This window comes from Mustelus asterias, chromosome 9 (genome assembly GCF_964213995.1).
Source record: "Mustelus asterias chromosome 9, sMusAst1.hap1.1, whole genome shotgun sequence".
Classification (NCBI taxonomy): Eukaryota; Metazoa; Chordata; class Chondrichthyes; order Carcharhiniformes; family Triakidae; genus Mustelus; species Mustelus asterias.
The window spans coordinates 108,613,895-108,628,238 of record NC_135809.1 but is presented as its reverse complement, the minus strand read 5'-3'; the positions used below and the strand labels follow the sequence as shown (position 1 = coordinate 108,628,238).

At 42.3% G+C, this 14,344-nt stretch overlaps 1 long non-coding RNA gene and 6 other non-coding genes across 9 annotated transcripts; all 7 read left to right on the top strand.

Moving 5' to 3' along the window:
• Positions 1-720: 720 nt before the first annotated feature.
• Positions 721-14,090, top strand: LOC144498900 (uncharacterized). Of its 3 annotated transcripts, none has more exons than XR_013498772.1 (8): positions 721-765; positions 1,346-1,394; positions 4,339-4,508; positions 5,351-5,451; positions 10,175-10,251; positions 11,814-11,983; positions 12,803-12,903; positions 13,813-14,090. It is a non-coding gene; the product is annotated as an uncharacterized LOC144498900 (long non-coding RNA). The 3 variants fall into 3 exon arrangements; XR_013498774.1 differs by having other exon boundaries at positions 10,175-10,374; XR_013498773.1 differs by lacking the exon at positions 1,346-1,394.
• On the top strand, positions 4,105-4,197 carry LOC144499341 (small nucleolar RNA SNORD14). Its single transcript, XR_013498816.1, has one exon. It is a non-coding gene; the product is annotated as a small nucleolar RNA SNORD14 (small nucleolar RNA).
• Positions 5,117-5,211, top strand: LOC144499340 (small nucleolar RNA SNORD14). Its single transcript, XR_013498815.1, has one exon. It is a non-coding gene; the product is annotated as a small nucleolar RNA SNORD14 (small nucleolar RNA).
• LOC144499343 (small nucleolar RNA SNORD14) lies at positions 5,548-5,643 on the top strand. The gene has a single exon (XR_013498818.1). It is a non-coding gene; the product is annotated as a small nucleolar RNA SNORD14 (small nucleolar RNA).
• On the top strand, positions 11,570-11,662 carry LOC144499344 (small nucleolar RNA SNORD14). Its single transcript, XR_013498819.1, has one exon. It is a non-coding gene; the product is annotated as a small nucleolar RNA SNORD14 (small nucleolar RNA).
• On the top strand, positions 12,568-12,663 carry LOC144499339 (small nucleolar RNA SNORD14). The gene has a single exon (XR_013498814.1). It is a non-coding gene; the product is annotated as a small nucleolar RNA SNORD14 (small nucleolar RNA).
• Positions 13,000-13,095, top strand: LOC144499342 (small nucleolar RNA SNORD14). The gene has a single exon (XR_013498817.1). It is a non-coding gene; the product is annotated as a small nucleolar RNA SNORD14 (small nucleolar RNA).
• Positions 14,091-14,344: the final 254 nt, after the last annotated feature.

Below are 14,344 nucleotides of genomic sequence, written 5' to 3'. Positions count from 1 at the left end.
TGAAAAAATAGATGAGAAACTATTTCAAGAATGTGAAATGCATTAGTTTTCAATTGGTGGTTGAAGTAACAGGGACACGGGAGGAAATGTTTTAAAAGGCAAAGTGCTGGGAATTCTCAGCATTTGTGGAAAGTGAAGCAGTAAATGAGGTTTCTTCCAGCATCTTCTGTTACCATTATGGATTTATGGTTGAACAATTCCCCATCTCAATATAAAATTGCCACCCTATGATTGTGGATTTAAAAAGACTGCGTCCCGCTGTGTTGGGCAGGCTGGGCTACAGCGTCTATTCACAGGCACGATCCCACTACAGATCAGCACGGGGGCTTTGACCTGCTCCGTTTCCGACCTGGGCCGGTTCACCCCTCTTTATCCCACCTGGCGATCCGAGGTTCCCCCCGGAGCACCATATAGATACTGAACTTAATGCGGGTGCCTGATCGGCACAGTCCGCTGGCAGTCCAGAACCCCTGACCGCAAGCGATCCGGCAGCCTCAGCCTCCGAGTAGCCGGATAACAGGCGCGCGCCACCGCGCCCGGCGTTCACTCCCTGCTGCAGCCGGCCCCTTCAGGCTGCCCTGGCGATGATGTCACAAAGGGATGACGTCCACAGGGGGGAGGGGCGCTACGACCGTCTGGGGGCGGGGCTGAGCACTGCGTTACGTGCTGACGTATTTCCGGACCGGCCGCCTCAAATGACTTCGGCGCAGCGCCCTCGCTCTCTTTCCTTTTCGACGCCGGGATGGGTCGCATGCACGCTGCTGGGTAAGGGGCCTGGGCCAGCTCGACTCAACTACAGTGGCTTCTCCAGCAACGGGAAGGCCTAGCACCGCTTTGTCGCATAGGCGGCGGCGCGGGCCTCGTTTTGTTCAGCCGCTGCGGGGTTAGTGGGGAGCGGAGCGGCAATGGCGCATTTTCGGGCGGGGAAAGCTCCCGGGCCCGAGTCATTCCCCCATCCCCCCCACCCCAGCTCCCCCACCCCAGTCTCCACCGGCCCCGCACGCGGCTGTATGGAGGCTGCGCCCGCAGCTCTGAGTAAGCTCTGCAGCCACGTTGGCGCAAGGCTTCAGGCCTCGCTTGTAACACGCGGGCCCCGCAGCTGAGTTCATGCCCCAGCTCCCAGCATGTGCTCCCCGCAGCCCTCCTGGCAAAGGCCTCTGGGCCCATTTACTATTACTGCAAAAGCAGTGGGTTCGGAGTATCTTCCACAACTGATACTTCAGGCCGCCTGGGCATTCTCACCATTTTCTGTTTTATTGAAATTCCTGCAGAGAGCAAAACGTTGGAGCTGATTGAAAATAATTGTTTCAGATGGTCATTGTGTTTCTACTTTATTTCCTTACAGCAAGGGCTTGACCCAGTCAGCTTTCCTCTACAGGCGCAGTGTGTCCACAGTAAGTCCATTGACTTTTTTCCCTTTCAGTAAAAGGAGCTGGTAGACATGGTTTTAGAAAGGGGATGTTTGAGTTACACAAACCCCAGAGCTTTGTGTAATCAGTGAATATATTTAAGGCAGAGAATTTCTAGTGTTGCAGGGATTTGGAAGGGGTGTGCGCAGGGAGTAGGGAAGTAAATTTAAACCCCAGAACCAACCTTATCATATTGAATGGTGGGCAGGCCTGATGTTTCTTATGACTTATGAGCACATGGCTGATGGGGAGCAGGTCTCTATGGCAATTGACCTGAAACCTTGCCTGTTTTTCTGTCTGTTCACAGTTACTGCTTGACCTGAGTATTTCAGCATTTTCTGCTTTTATCCCATATATTGTCATGCCTAATTATTCAGAATGATCCCAACGCTGTCAGGTCTGCCAGAAGAAAAGCCAGATTAAGAGCCCAAGGCAGTTTTGCAGTGTTGGTAGATTCCTCTGCATGACAGATTGTGCGCAGTAGAATTTGTTTAAATCTTGTTTGGTGGACATGTGGAAAGAGTTCAATCTAAACGGCATTACTGTAGTACATGTAGAAAAAAGTTGAATTTAATAAAGGATGAAAGTGGAAAAAATGGAATATGTAATAAAGGATGAGAGTAGTTAAGTTATTGATCTCTTAGAGGCAGAGACTGGTGGAATTATCTTTTGAAAGAAGGAAATGGCAGAAATGTTTCTCAAAATTGTTTAGTCTTCACAGTAGAAGGCAGTAATTACATGTCAGAAGCAACAAATGAGCAGTTGAGTGACACTTGAGGAAATATTGGCAGAAATGGGGCTAAAGACTGGCAAATCACTGGATCTGCTGACCTTTGTCCAGGGGTGTACTGTTTAATCAAGATCCTGATTGATTGGAAGTTGGCAAATACAAAACCAGTATTCAAGACACGTGGTTGTGAGGAATTGTTGGAATCGTATCTGGAGGAAGTCTCAAAGCAGTTAGAACATTGTCGTATGATCAGACAAAGTCAGTCATGTTTACCATTTAGTTTTGTTGGTTGGTTTGATAAAGTGGAACCAGTAGATGTTAATGCACCTGGTTTTTCAAAAGACATTTTATTAAGGTTAGTACACAAGTCATGGGTTTGTAGAGTTGGAAGAATATATTAAACATAGAAACTGGAAGCAGGAATAGGCATCTGGCACTTCGCGGCCTGCTCTGCCATTCATTTTGATCATGGCTGATATTCAATGTCCTGATCTTCTCTTCTTTCTCCTCTTCTCTTCTCTTCTCCTCCTCCTCCCCCCCCCCCCCCCACCCCCACCACCACCACCATCATCTCTTTAGCCCCTAGAGCTATATCTAATTTTGTGAAATTGGACAACATTTTGGCCTCAACTACATTCTGTAGTCATGAATTCCAATTGCACATGTTCGCCTCTGGGCAAAGTACTGTCTCCTCATTTCAATTCTAAAAGGTTTATTCCTTATCCTCAAACTATGACCCCTAATTTTGGACTCCCTCACCACTGGGAACATGGGTGGCATGGATTGGGTAGCTGACAGTAACTGGTTAAGTACATGAGCGGCAAGGTGGTGGTTGGGTTATCATCTGGGGTTTGTGAGGTTATTCACTTTTAGTAAAATAGAAAAACAATATTTTTAAAAACATAATGAAACATAGAAACCCTACAGTACAGAAAGTGGGAAACTGAATGTTAATACTCGGAGGAGCTTGCGTTATCTTGTCTGAGAAGACAAAGTTGACGTGCAAATATAGCAAGCAATTGGAAAGACCCAGAAAAGTTTTGGAAGTCATCTTTGGGAAAGATGGTCATGGAGTTGGGAAGACAGCTTTTACAAGGACACGACGCCAAAGTGTAGTTGAAGGTGGGCCAATTGTTGTGATAAAGTTTTTGATAGGGTGGCACTACCCGAGGAGAGGAAACCAATGAAAATGCCAGTCAGCGTTGAGTGTCTAATTCTTAAGTGTTCAACACATGGAGCATTGCAAGAGAGAAATCAGATCAGTCAATATCCAGTGTTTTCAATGTTGCCATTGTCAAATTTAGTGTAATTGAACTTGCATGCTTTCTTGCATTTTGAGGCAATTTATCTTGTAAATGAAATGTAAGAGTAGCTTAAACAGGAAAGTTTTATTCATGCATTCCAGTAAATGCCCATGAGAAGGGTAGAATTTATAGTGTCTGAGTTAAAGCTTTTAAAATTTCCCATTCTTGAGAATGAACCTAGTTCAAAAAACCTTCAAACTCGTGGCTTCCTGTTGTTGCTTCTGCCAAATTGTGTGATGCTCAAGTTTGTTTTTTATTTTGGTGTTCAAACTTTTTTCCAATTTTCTCTTAAATTTCTGGTGGAAGTGCTGATTACTAGCTGGGATCTTTGTTTTGCAGCTTTCCTCTGATTGCTAACTCACTGAGCTTGTTCAGATGGCAGGGTGTTTGGAGCAGGTTGTTGGGTCAGCTCTTCTGCTAGTATTGATTTTAGCAAGAGATTTCACATTATTTGAAATTTTTACGGTCATATCACTTAAACATGTTTACTGATTTTTCACTTTTTTAGAATTTGAATAGCAAATTTACAATTTCTGTATCTTGGTTGTGTACATAACAACTTTCTATGCATCATAACCTAGTTTCATGGAGCAATATTATTCCTTTTCACAATTTCTAATTTGGCTGTGTCTGACTAAGACTGTTCGGTTTAGTGATTTGCTCACAATGATGACTGTTTTTCCAACCATTCGCAGTTTCCTCCAGAAAGGACTAGTCCACGTGTTGGTTCAACCTTCCTTGGATGTCTGAGTGAGCATTTCAGTGTAACTGGCCGCAGGGCTTGCAATTTTATATTTTGGGGTTTTAGAATTGCTATTCTAAATAACAAGTTGGGAAAGATTGTCTTTCAACTTGTTTGGTTGATGTTGGTTAATTAAGAACTCTTGCCTTTCAGGTGTGATCCTTGGGGATTCCCATGGTGTTGCCCAGGTGCGTTTTGTTACTGGGAACGAAATTCTCAGGATCCTGAAGTCTAAGGGACTTGCTCCAGACCTTCCAGAGGATCGGTATCACTTGATCAAGACTGCTGTGGCTGTTGGCAAACACTTGAAGAAGAACAGGAAGGTTAGTATGCTGTTCAAAATCTCATTGCACTTCATTTAACATGAGCTTTTTCAAGTGCTTTTTGCAGAAACTGGCAGTGTTACACTGGAAGTTCTCATCATTCAATTTGCGTTGATTGCGGTTCGGAGGGAGATAATGCCTCAACAACGCACCCTCTGGAGAAGTGTTGGTACTAGCAACAGTTATTCTTTGTGTGTGGGTTTCAGAAGTTCAGGACTATTTCAGTGAAGGGATAATGGACAACGCTGACAGTTTCACTGTCTTGTCCAATGTAAAGTCTATGCCTTTATGATTTTTTGGCCTTTTGGGGGAAAGTGGGTATAAACTTCCAATCTTGATAAGAATTTTGTTTATGGCAGAATTTGGGACAGAGAAAGCAGTTTAAGAGTAATGGGTTTACTGGCTGCATCAGTGTAACAGTGGGATGGTTTGGCTTGATCCTGAGCCACAATTCAAATTTCAAGTTTGTACTGTGAAACATTGAAGTTTGTGCGTTACCTACGTTTTGAATTTTCTTTAATACAAATGCATTATTGAAGTTACAACCCTAATTTTGGGATAAAGATCAGCTTCCATTTTCTTTGAAGGGGGATTTGCATGTATTTGGCTCACAATGATGAATGTTTTATCCACCATTCGCAGTTTCCTCCAGAAAGGGGTTTCTCCTTAATGTTGGTAAATCCTTCCTTGGATGTCTGAGTGAGCTATGCAGCTATTTCTGGCAGTTCCAGGTACCTATGGAAGCTGAAGCAGCCAATAATAAGTTGATATGGGGATGCCTGTTAAACAGCGCTGATAAATGCTTTGCACTCAGTCTGAACAATGTAATATTTTCACTGCAGAATAAAGATGCCAAATTCCGTTTGCTTCTTACTGAAAGTAGAATCCACAGGCTGTCTCGTTATTACAAGCCCAAGAGGGTACTTCCACCCAACTTGAAGTAGTAAGTATTTAATGCACATTGTGTTATGCAACACAACAAACCAAATCTACTTTGAATCTGTTAAAATGGACTAGAATTTGTGCTTTTGGATTTGGCTCACAATGATGACGGTTTTATCCAACCATTCGCAGTTTCTTCCAGAAAGGGATTTACTCTTCATGTTGGCAAATCCTTCCTTGGATGTCTGAGTGAGAAACAGTGGGACCTTGAGCACATGTGTGCAGATCCCTGACGATAGCAGGGTAGACTGAAAAGGCAAACTAGCTATATCCTTTATTGACTGAGGCCTGGAGTATATAATGAGGGAGGTTATATATAACGCTGCATCAAAGTTAGAGTACAGTTCTGATCACATTACAGGAAGAACTAGAGATAGTACAGAAGAGAGTTACAAGAATGTCATTAAGGATGGAAAACTTTAGCTGCAAGGAAAGTCTGAATGGGCTGGGTTTATTTGGAACAAAGGCAACTAAAGGGAAATTTAATTGGTGTGTAAAGCTGAGCAGCCTAGGGTGGATTGGGGAGACCTATTGCCATTGAAGTTGGAAATTGTGGGGGAGGGGGGGTGTAATTATTTAGAAGTAATTGGTGAACGCATTAGGTGTGGTAAGAAAGAGTTCAATCGAAACAGGGCATTTTATGTAGTACGTGTAGAAAGAAGTGGAATGTAATAAAGGGTGAGAGTAGTTAAAGTTAAGTCGTTGATCTCCAAGGCAAAGACTGATGGAATTATCTATTGAAATAAGGAAATGGCAGAAATGTTACTCAATTGTTTTTGTCTTCACAGTAGAAGGCAGTAATTACACGTCAGAAGTTACAAATGGGCAGTTGAGTGATACTTGAGGAAGTATTGGTGGAAATGGGGCTAAGGACTGGCAGATCCCTGGGCCTGATGACCTGTGTCCGGAGGTGTACTGTTTTATCTAGGTCCCAATTGATTGGAAGTTGGCAAATAGAAAACCAGTATTCAAGACTGGTTGTGAGGAATTGTTGGAATCTCATCTGGAGGAAGTCTCAAAGCAGTTAGAACATTGTAGTATGATCAGACAAAGTCAATCATGTTTGCCATTTAGTTTTGTGTGTAGCTGGTTGGTTTGATAAAGTGGGACCAGCACCTGGTTTTTCAAAAGACATTTTCTTAGACATCACACAAAAGGTTAATACACAAGTTATGGGTTCGTAGAGTTGAAAGAATATATTAAACATAAACTGGAAGCAGGAGTAGTAGGTATTTGGCAATTCGTGCCTGCTCTGCCATTCATTTTGATCATGGCTGATCATTGAATTCAATATCCCGATTCTCCTCCCCCCACACAACCCACCCACCCACATTCCTTTAGCCCCTAGAGCTGTATCTAATTTCTTGAAATCACACAATGTTTTGGCCTGAACTGCATTCTGTTGTAGTGAATTCCAATTCCATGCGTTCACCTCCCTCTGGGTGAAGAAATTTATCTTTGCGTCAATTCTAAAAGGTTTAGCCCTTATCCTCAAACTATGACCCTAGTTCTGGACTCGCCACCATTGGGAACTTGGATGGGGCATTGGGTAACTGATAGAGTAACAAGTTAAGTAAATGAGCAGCAAGGTAGGGGTTATCATTTGAGGGTGTGTGTGAGACGTTATTCACTTTTAGTAAAAATAGAAAAACAATATTTTTTTAAAACTTGGGAAACTGAACATTAATGCTCAGAGGAGCTTGTGTCTTGTCTGAGGAGCACAAAGTTGACATGCAAATATAGCAAGCAATTGGAAAGACAAAGGTGACCGAGGTACAAGCGTGAAGAGTTCTTGCCTCAATGTGTATGTTTTTGGTGAGACTGCACCATTAGAATTGTGCAGTTTTAGTCTCCCTATCCAAGGAAGTGCATGCTTGTAATGGTAGTGGTACAGCAAATACTCACTAGATTGGTTCTTGGGGTGAGATGGGGAACAGTTTGGGAACAGTGACCACAATTCAGTAAGCTTTAAGGTACTGATGGATAAAGATAAGTGTAGTCCTCAAATAAAGATGCTAAATCCGGGGATGGCTAATTACAATATTAGGCAGGAACTGAAGAATGTAGATTGGGGGCAGATGTTTGAGGGCAAATCAACATCTGGCATGTGGGAGGCGTTCAAGTATAAGTTGATAGGGGTTCAGGACTGGCACATTCCTATAAGAATGGAAAGTTTTGGGAACGTGAGATATTGTGAGCCTAGTCAGAGAAAAAGGAAGTATTTGTCAAAGCTAGGAGGCTGGGAACACAAAGCAAATGTGGAATACAAGGAAAGTAGAAAGAAACTTAAGCAATGAGTAAGGAGGGCTAAAAGGGGTCATGTAAAGTCATTGGCCATAAGGATTAAGGAAAATCCCACTGCTTTTTTATACATGTATAAAGAGCAAGAGGGTAGCCAGGGAGAGTTTGGTGCACTCAAGGATAGGGGAGGGAATCTATGCGTGGAGCCAGAGGAAATGGGCGAGGTATTAAGTGAATACTTTGTGTCAGTGTTCACCAAAGAGAAGGACTTGGTGGATGATGAGTCTGGGAAAGGGTGTGTAGATAGTTTGAGTCAAGTTGAGATCAAACAGGATGAGGTATTGGGGTTATTGAGAAACATTAAGGCAGACAAGCCCTCAGAGCCTAATGGGATATACCCCAGAATACTGAGGGGCAAGGGAGGAAATTGCTGGGGCCTTGAGAGAAATCTTTGTATCCTCACTGGCTAAAGGGGAGGTCCCAGAGTATTGGAGAATAGCCAATGTTGTTCCTTTGTTTAAGAAGGGTAGCAAGAATAATCCAGGTAATTAGAGGCCGGTGAGCCTGATGTCAGTGGTAGGAAAATTATTGGAGAGGATTTTTCGAGATAGGATTTACTCCCACTTGGAAATAAGTGGACATATTAGCGAGAGGCAACATGGTTTTGTGAAAGGGAGGTCATGCTTCACTAACTTGATTGAGTTTTTCGAGGAAGTGACGAAGATGATTGGGGGTAGGGGATGGATGTTGTCTACATGGACTTCAGTAAGGCCTTTGACAAGGTCCCTCATGGCAGACTGGTACAAAAGGTGAAGTCACTTGGGATCAGAGGTGAGCTGGCAAGCTGGATACAGAACTGACTCGATCCTAGGAGACAGGGTAGCAGTGGAAGGGTGCGTTTCTGAATGGAGGGCTGTGACCAGTGGTGTTCCACAGGGATTACTGCTGGGACCTTTGCTGTTTGTAATATATATCAATGATTTGGAGAAAAATGTAACTGGATTGATTAGCGAGTTTGCAGGTGACACAAAGGTTGGTGGATTTGTAGATAGTGATGAGGACCATCAGAGGATACAGCAGGACATAGATCGGTTGGAGACTTGGGCGGAGAGATATCAGGTGGAGTTTGATCTGGACAATTTGAAGTAATGCATTCTGGAAGGTCTAATACAGATAGGAAATATACAGTAAATGGCAGAACCCTTAAGAGTATTGATAGGCAGAAGGATGTGGGTGTACAGGAGTACACAGGTCACTGGACGTGGCAACGCAGGTGGAGAAGGTCGTCAAGAAGGCATATGGCATGCTTGCCTTCATCGGCTGGAACATTGAGTTTAAAAATTGGCAAGTCATACTGCAGCTTTATAGAACCTTAGGCCGCACTTGAAATATAGTGTTCAATTCTGGTCGCCCCACAGCCAGAAGGATGTGGAGGTGTTGGAGAGGGTACAAACAAGATTTACCAGGATGTTGCCTGGTATGGAGGGCATTAGCTATGAGGAGAGGTTGGAGAAACTTGGTTTGTTCTCACTGGAATGACGGAGGTTGAGGGGAGACCTGATAGAAGTCTACAAGCTTGAGGGGCATGGACAGAGTGGATAGTCAGAAGCTTTTTCCCAGGGTGGAAGAGTCCATTGCTGGGGTGCGAGGGGCAATGTTTAAAGGAGATGTACGAGGCAAGTTTTTTTTTAAACAGGGTGGTGGATGCCTGGAACTCGCTGCCGGAGGAGATAGTGGAAGCAGATACGATAGTGACATTTAAGGGGCTTCACAAATATATGAATAGGATGGGAATAGAGGGATACAGTCCCCAGAAGGAAAGAATATTTGACTGGACATGAAATCAGAGCTTGCCAACAGTTACACCTGTGACTGAGAGTATATAGTTTTGTGTGGGCCAATGATAGTCATTTTGCTCTTTCCACTGAGTTACACAACAGAGATTAACTTCTGTGTGTGATTAACTTCTGAACACTATAGAGATCTGGAGGCATGAAGATAAATGACCATCGCTTTCACGGTATGGTTTGTAACTGGGTTGTGTGTGTTTCAGTACTATAAAGGAAAAAAAAGTTTTGTAAGTCATGTTTGGGGAAAGATGGTCATGGAGATGAAAGGCAGCGTTTTCAAGGATATGAGAACGAACGGCAAATGAAGGTGGTCAATTGTTGCGATAAAGTTTTTGATGGAAGGATGACACTACCTGAGGAGAGGAAACCAATTAAAATGCCAGTCAGCATTTAGTGGATAATTCTTGGAAAGTGTTCTACACCTGGAACATTGATCTGATTTCTGTCCTACTGGCAATGTCCAATGTCTATAACCTATCAAATGCAGTGTTTTCAATATTGTCATTGTCAAATTTATTGCATGGTTTCTTGCATTTTGAGTCAATTTATCCTGTAAACGAAATGTAAGACTCGCTTAAACGGGAAAGTTTTTTTATTCCTGCATTTGATTATATCTACTTCTTCCCTTCCTAGTGGCTCAAACTAACATCGGATAATGTGAAATAACAGACTTGCAAACTGGCAAAGAAAGGCCTGACCCCATCAGATTGGTGAGTGTACAATTTTAGAGAGTTCCCTAGAATTTGCAGCACCAAAAAGGCCAATTTCTCCGAATACCAACACAAAGAACTTGAGATCTGAATGAAAGACAAACTGCAGGAAATACTAAACAGGTCAGCTATTGTCTATGGAAAGAGATGCTTGATGTCTGAAGGGTCATAACCTGAAACATTAACTCTCCCCCCGCCCCCACATTTTTGGGATGGTTTTTATTTTAAAAAATACACCTGGGGTCTTTAAGGAAGTTATGCTAAGCCTCTTGTCGAGCGCTGGTAATGCTTTAGCTGGAGCTTTGTGTTCACTTCTATCTCAATCTTTAGGAAGAATCTTTTGTCTTTGAGCAAGTGCAGAGGTGCTTTCTTAAAATGGTGCCAGGCTTTAATGACGTGGAGAGACTAGAAGCTGGGATTTTCTTGGAGCAGCGAAGGTTCCAAGAAGATTTTAGGGTTTTTTTGATAAGTAAACGTAGGGAGACATTTGTCACTGGGCTGGAGGTGGGGCATTTTAAGGTAACTTGGGGAAGGGGGTTTGTGGGGAGTGAGCTATGGTCAAGAATACACTGCGTGAAGGGCTGGTGAGTGTAGATTTAATGGCAGTTTTCAAAAGGGATTTGCTATCTGTTAGAAAGTGAAAAAATTACAGGGATATGAAAAGAGAACAGAAAAGTGGCATATCATATCTCTTGATTAAGCAATTTCGTGCACTGCATAGCTAATCAATTGCAATGCAAGTTGTGCTTTTTTAATCTAATTTCCAGTAAAGGCCCATGAGAAGTGTAGAATTTATAGTGTCGGAGTGAAAGCTTTCAAACTTTCCCGTTCTGAATGGTGAATCTACTTCAAAAACCCGTCAAACTCGTGGCTTCCTGTTGTGTCGATTCTGCCAAAGTGCGAGATGCTCAAGTTTTTATTTTTATTTTAGTGTTTGAAATGTTTTTTTGCCAATTTTCTCTTTTATGGTTGGAAGTCTTGATTGCTAGCTTGGGATCTTTCTTTTGCAGCTTTTGTCTGATTGCTCAGCCCCTGAGCTTGCTCAGTTTTAGAGCAAGTTGTTGGATCAGCTCATCTGCTAATATTGATTTTAGGCAATTGATTATTTGAAACTTTAAAGTTTATCACTTAAACATGTTTACTGATTTTTAACTTTTAGAACTTGAATAGCAAACTGACAATTTCTGTATCTTGGTTGTGTACATAAAGACTTTCTATGCTCTGTCATCTAGTTTCATGTAACAATGTCATTCCTTTTTGCAATTTTTAGTTTGGCTGTCACTGACTAAGACAATTATCATTGGGTTTAGAGATTTGCTCACAATGATGACTGTTTTTCCAACCATTCGCAGTTTCCTCCAGAAAGGACAAGTCCACGTGTTGGTTCAACCTTCCTTGGATGTCTGAGTGAGCATTTCAGTGTAACTGGCTGCAGTTTTGTCAGGGAATGAAATTTTATACTTTGGGGTTTTAGAATTGCTATTCTAAATAACAAGTTGGGAAGGTTTGTCTTTCAACTTGATTGGTTGAAGTTGGGTAAATTAAGAACTCTTGCCTTTCAGGTGTGATCCTTGGGGATTCCCATGGTGTTGCCCAGGTGCTTTTTGTTACTGGGAACAAAATTCTCAGGATCCTGAAGTCTAAAGGATTTTCTCCTGACCTTCCAGAGGATTAATATCACTTGATCAAGACTGCTGTGGCTGTCCGCAAACACTTGGAGAGGAACAGGAAGGTTAGTGTGCTGTTCAAAATCTCATTGCATGTCATTTAACACTAGCTTTTTGAAGTGCTTTTTGCAGCGCAACTGGCAACATTACACTGGACGTTCTGATTGCTGCTGAGGGGGCCTCAATAATGTGCCCTCTGGATAAGTGTTGTTACTGGCAGCGGTTATTCTGTGCATGTGTGGGTTTCAGCAGTTGAGGACTATTTCAGTGGTGATAATGGACAACAGTGACAGTTTCTCAGTCCTGTCCAACATAAAGTCTGCCTTTATGATTTTTTTGGCTTTTTGGGGGAAGATGGGTATAAACTTCCAATCATGGTGAGAATTGTTTGTTTATGGCAGAATTTGGGACAGAGAAAGCAGTTTAAGAGCAAGCGGTTTACTGGATGTGGTTGAGAGCTGTCAGCGTAAGAATGGGATGATCTTAAGCCGTGACTTAAATTTTGAGTTTGTACTGTGAAACATTGAAGTTTGCATTACCTAAGTTTTGAATTTTATTTAATACTAATGCATTCTTAAAGTTACCACCCAAGTTAAGTGATAAAGATCAGCTTCCATTTTCTTTGAAGGGGGATTTGCGTGTATTTAGCTCACAATGATGAATGTTTTTATCCACCATTCGCAGTTTCCTCCAGAAAGGGGTTTCTCCTTAATGTTGGTAAATCCTTCCTTGGATGTCTGAGTGAGCTATGCAGCTATTTCTAGCAGTTTCCGGTACCTATGGAGGCTGAAACAGCCAATAATAAGTTGATATGGGGATGCCTGTTAAACAGCACTGATAAATGCTTTGCACTCAGTCTGAACAATGTAATGTTTTCACTGCAGGATGAAGATGCCAAATTCCGTTTGATTCTTATTGAAAGCAGAATCCACAGGCTGGCTCATTATTACAAGTCCAAGAGGGTCCTTCCACCCAACTGGAAGTAGTGAGTATTTAATGCACATTGTATTATGCAACATGACAAACCAAATCTACTTTGAACCTGTTAAAATGGACTAGAATTTGTGCTTTTGGATTTAGCTCACAATGATGACTGTTTTATCCAACCATTCGCAGTTTCTTCCAGAAAGGGATTTACTCTTCATGTTGGCAAATCCTTCCTTGGATGTCTGAGTGAGAAACAGTGGGACCTTGAGCACATGTGTGCAGAACCCTGTAGGGAGCAGGGCAGATAGAAGAAGTGGCTGAGAAGGCAAACTAGCTTTATCCTTTATTGGTTATATACGCCAAGTCTCAATCAGAGAGATTATACTAAATTATATATAGCACTGCATCAAAGAGTACAGTTCTGATCACGTTACAGGAAGAACTAGAGATGGTACAGAAGAGAGTTTTAAGAATGGTGAACTTTAGCTACAAGGAAAGTCCGAATGGGCTGGGTTTATTTGGAACAAAAGCAGCTAAGGAGAAATTTAATTGGTGTGTAAAGTCGAACAGCCTAGTGTGGTTAGATGAGACCTATTGTCATTGAGGTTAGAAATTATGCAGGGTGGGGTGTCATTGGTTAAAAGTAATTAGTGAAAGGATAGGTGTGGTCAGGAAATATTTTATCCAAGGGTTGATGGGGGTCTGAAACTCACTGCCCCCGAGTGTTTGAGGTAGAAAGTGAAAGTGCACTTGATGCCATAAGCTACAAGGCTGTGCACCAAGAGTTGAAAGATGGATTGTACTGGACCGCTTTTCTCTACTTGTGTGGGATCAATGGCTTTCTATGAGGTAAATCCTTGTGCGTGTCTGGATGGTGATAATTTGCGAGAGAACATTGCCTCCCTCGGTTGAGCTTTCAGTTTTGTTTATGCAGTGGGCTAATAGTGCTTTTCTTTCCTCTTCACAGCAAGTTCTCTGCAACTTCAGCACTGGTAGCCTAAGAAGTTTCTTCCTTGAAATAAAAACAACACGCTGCAAATGCTGAGAATCTGGGGAAAACAGAACAAGCATTGGAAAAACTCAGCTGGTGTGGCAGCATCTGTGTAGAGGGTGGAATAGTTACTGTTTTGAGTTGGTTGTCAACAATTTAACTGATTCTGCACAGGCTTGTTGTATTTTTTCCAGCACTTTTTTTATTTCAAATTTCTTCTTTGGACCTGAAAAATAAAACACTTCATGTTACAATTGGTCTGTCTGGGTTTGTTGATTCAGTGAATGCAAGTACATGGATTGCAGGTTTGTTTGAGGTTGAGAGCTGTAATGTGTAGTCAGCTGTCAAGGCTTCAACAATAGCAACCATTCGACCTTGCTTTGATGTTTAAATCTGCTTACAACATTCTGTTTATTTTTTTAATGGCCTCTTGTGCTCTTATTGAAAGGCCTAGTTAACTCCAGAAACCCCCCCACCACCACAACATATGTGATTGTAGAATAGCACA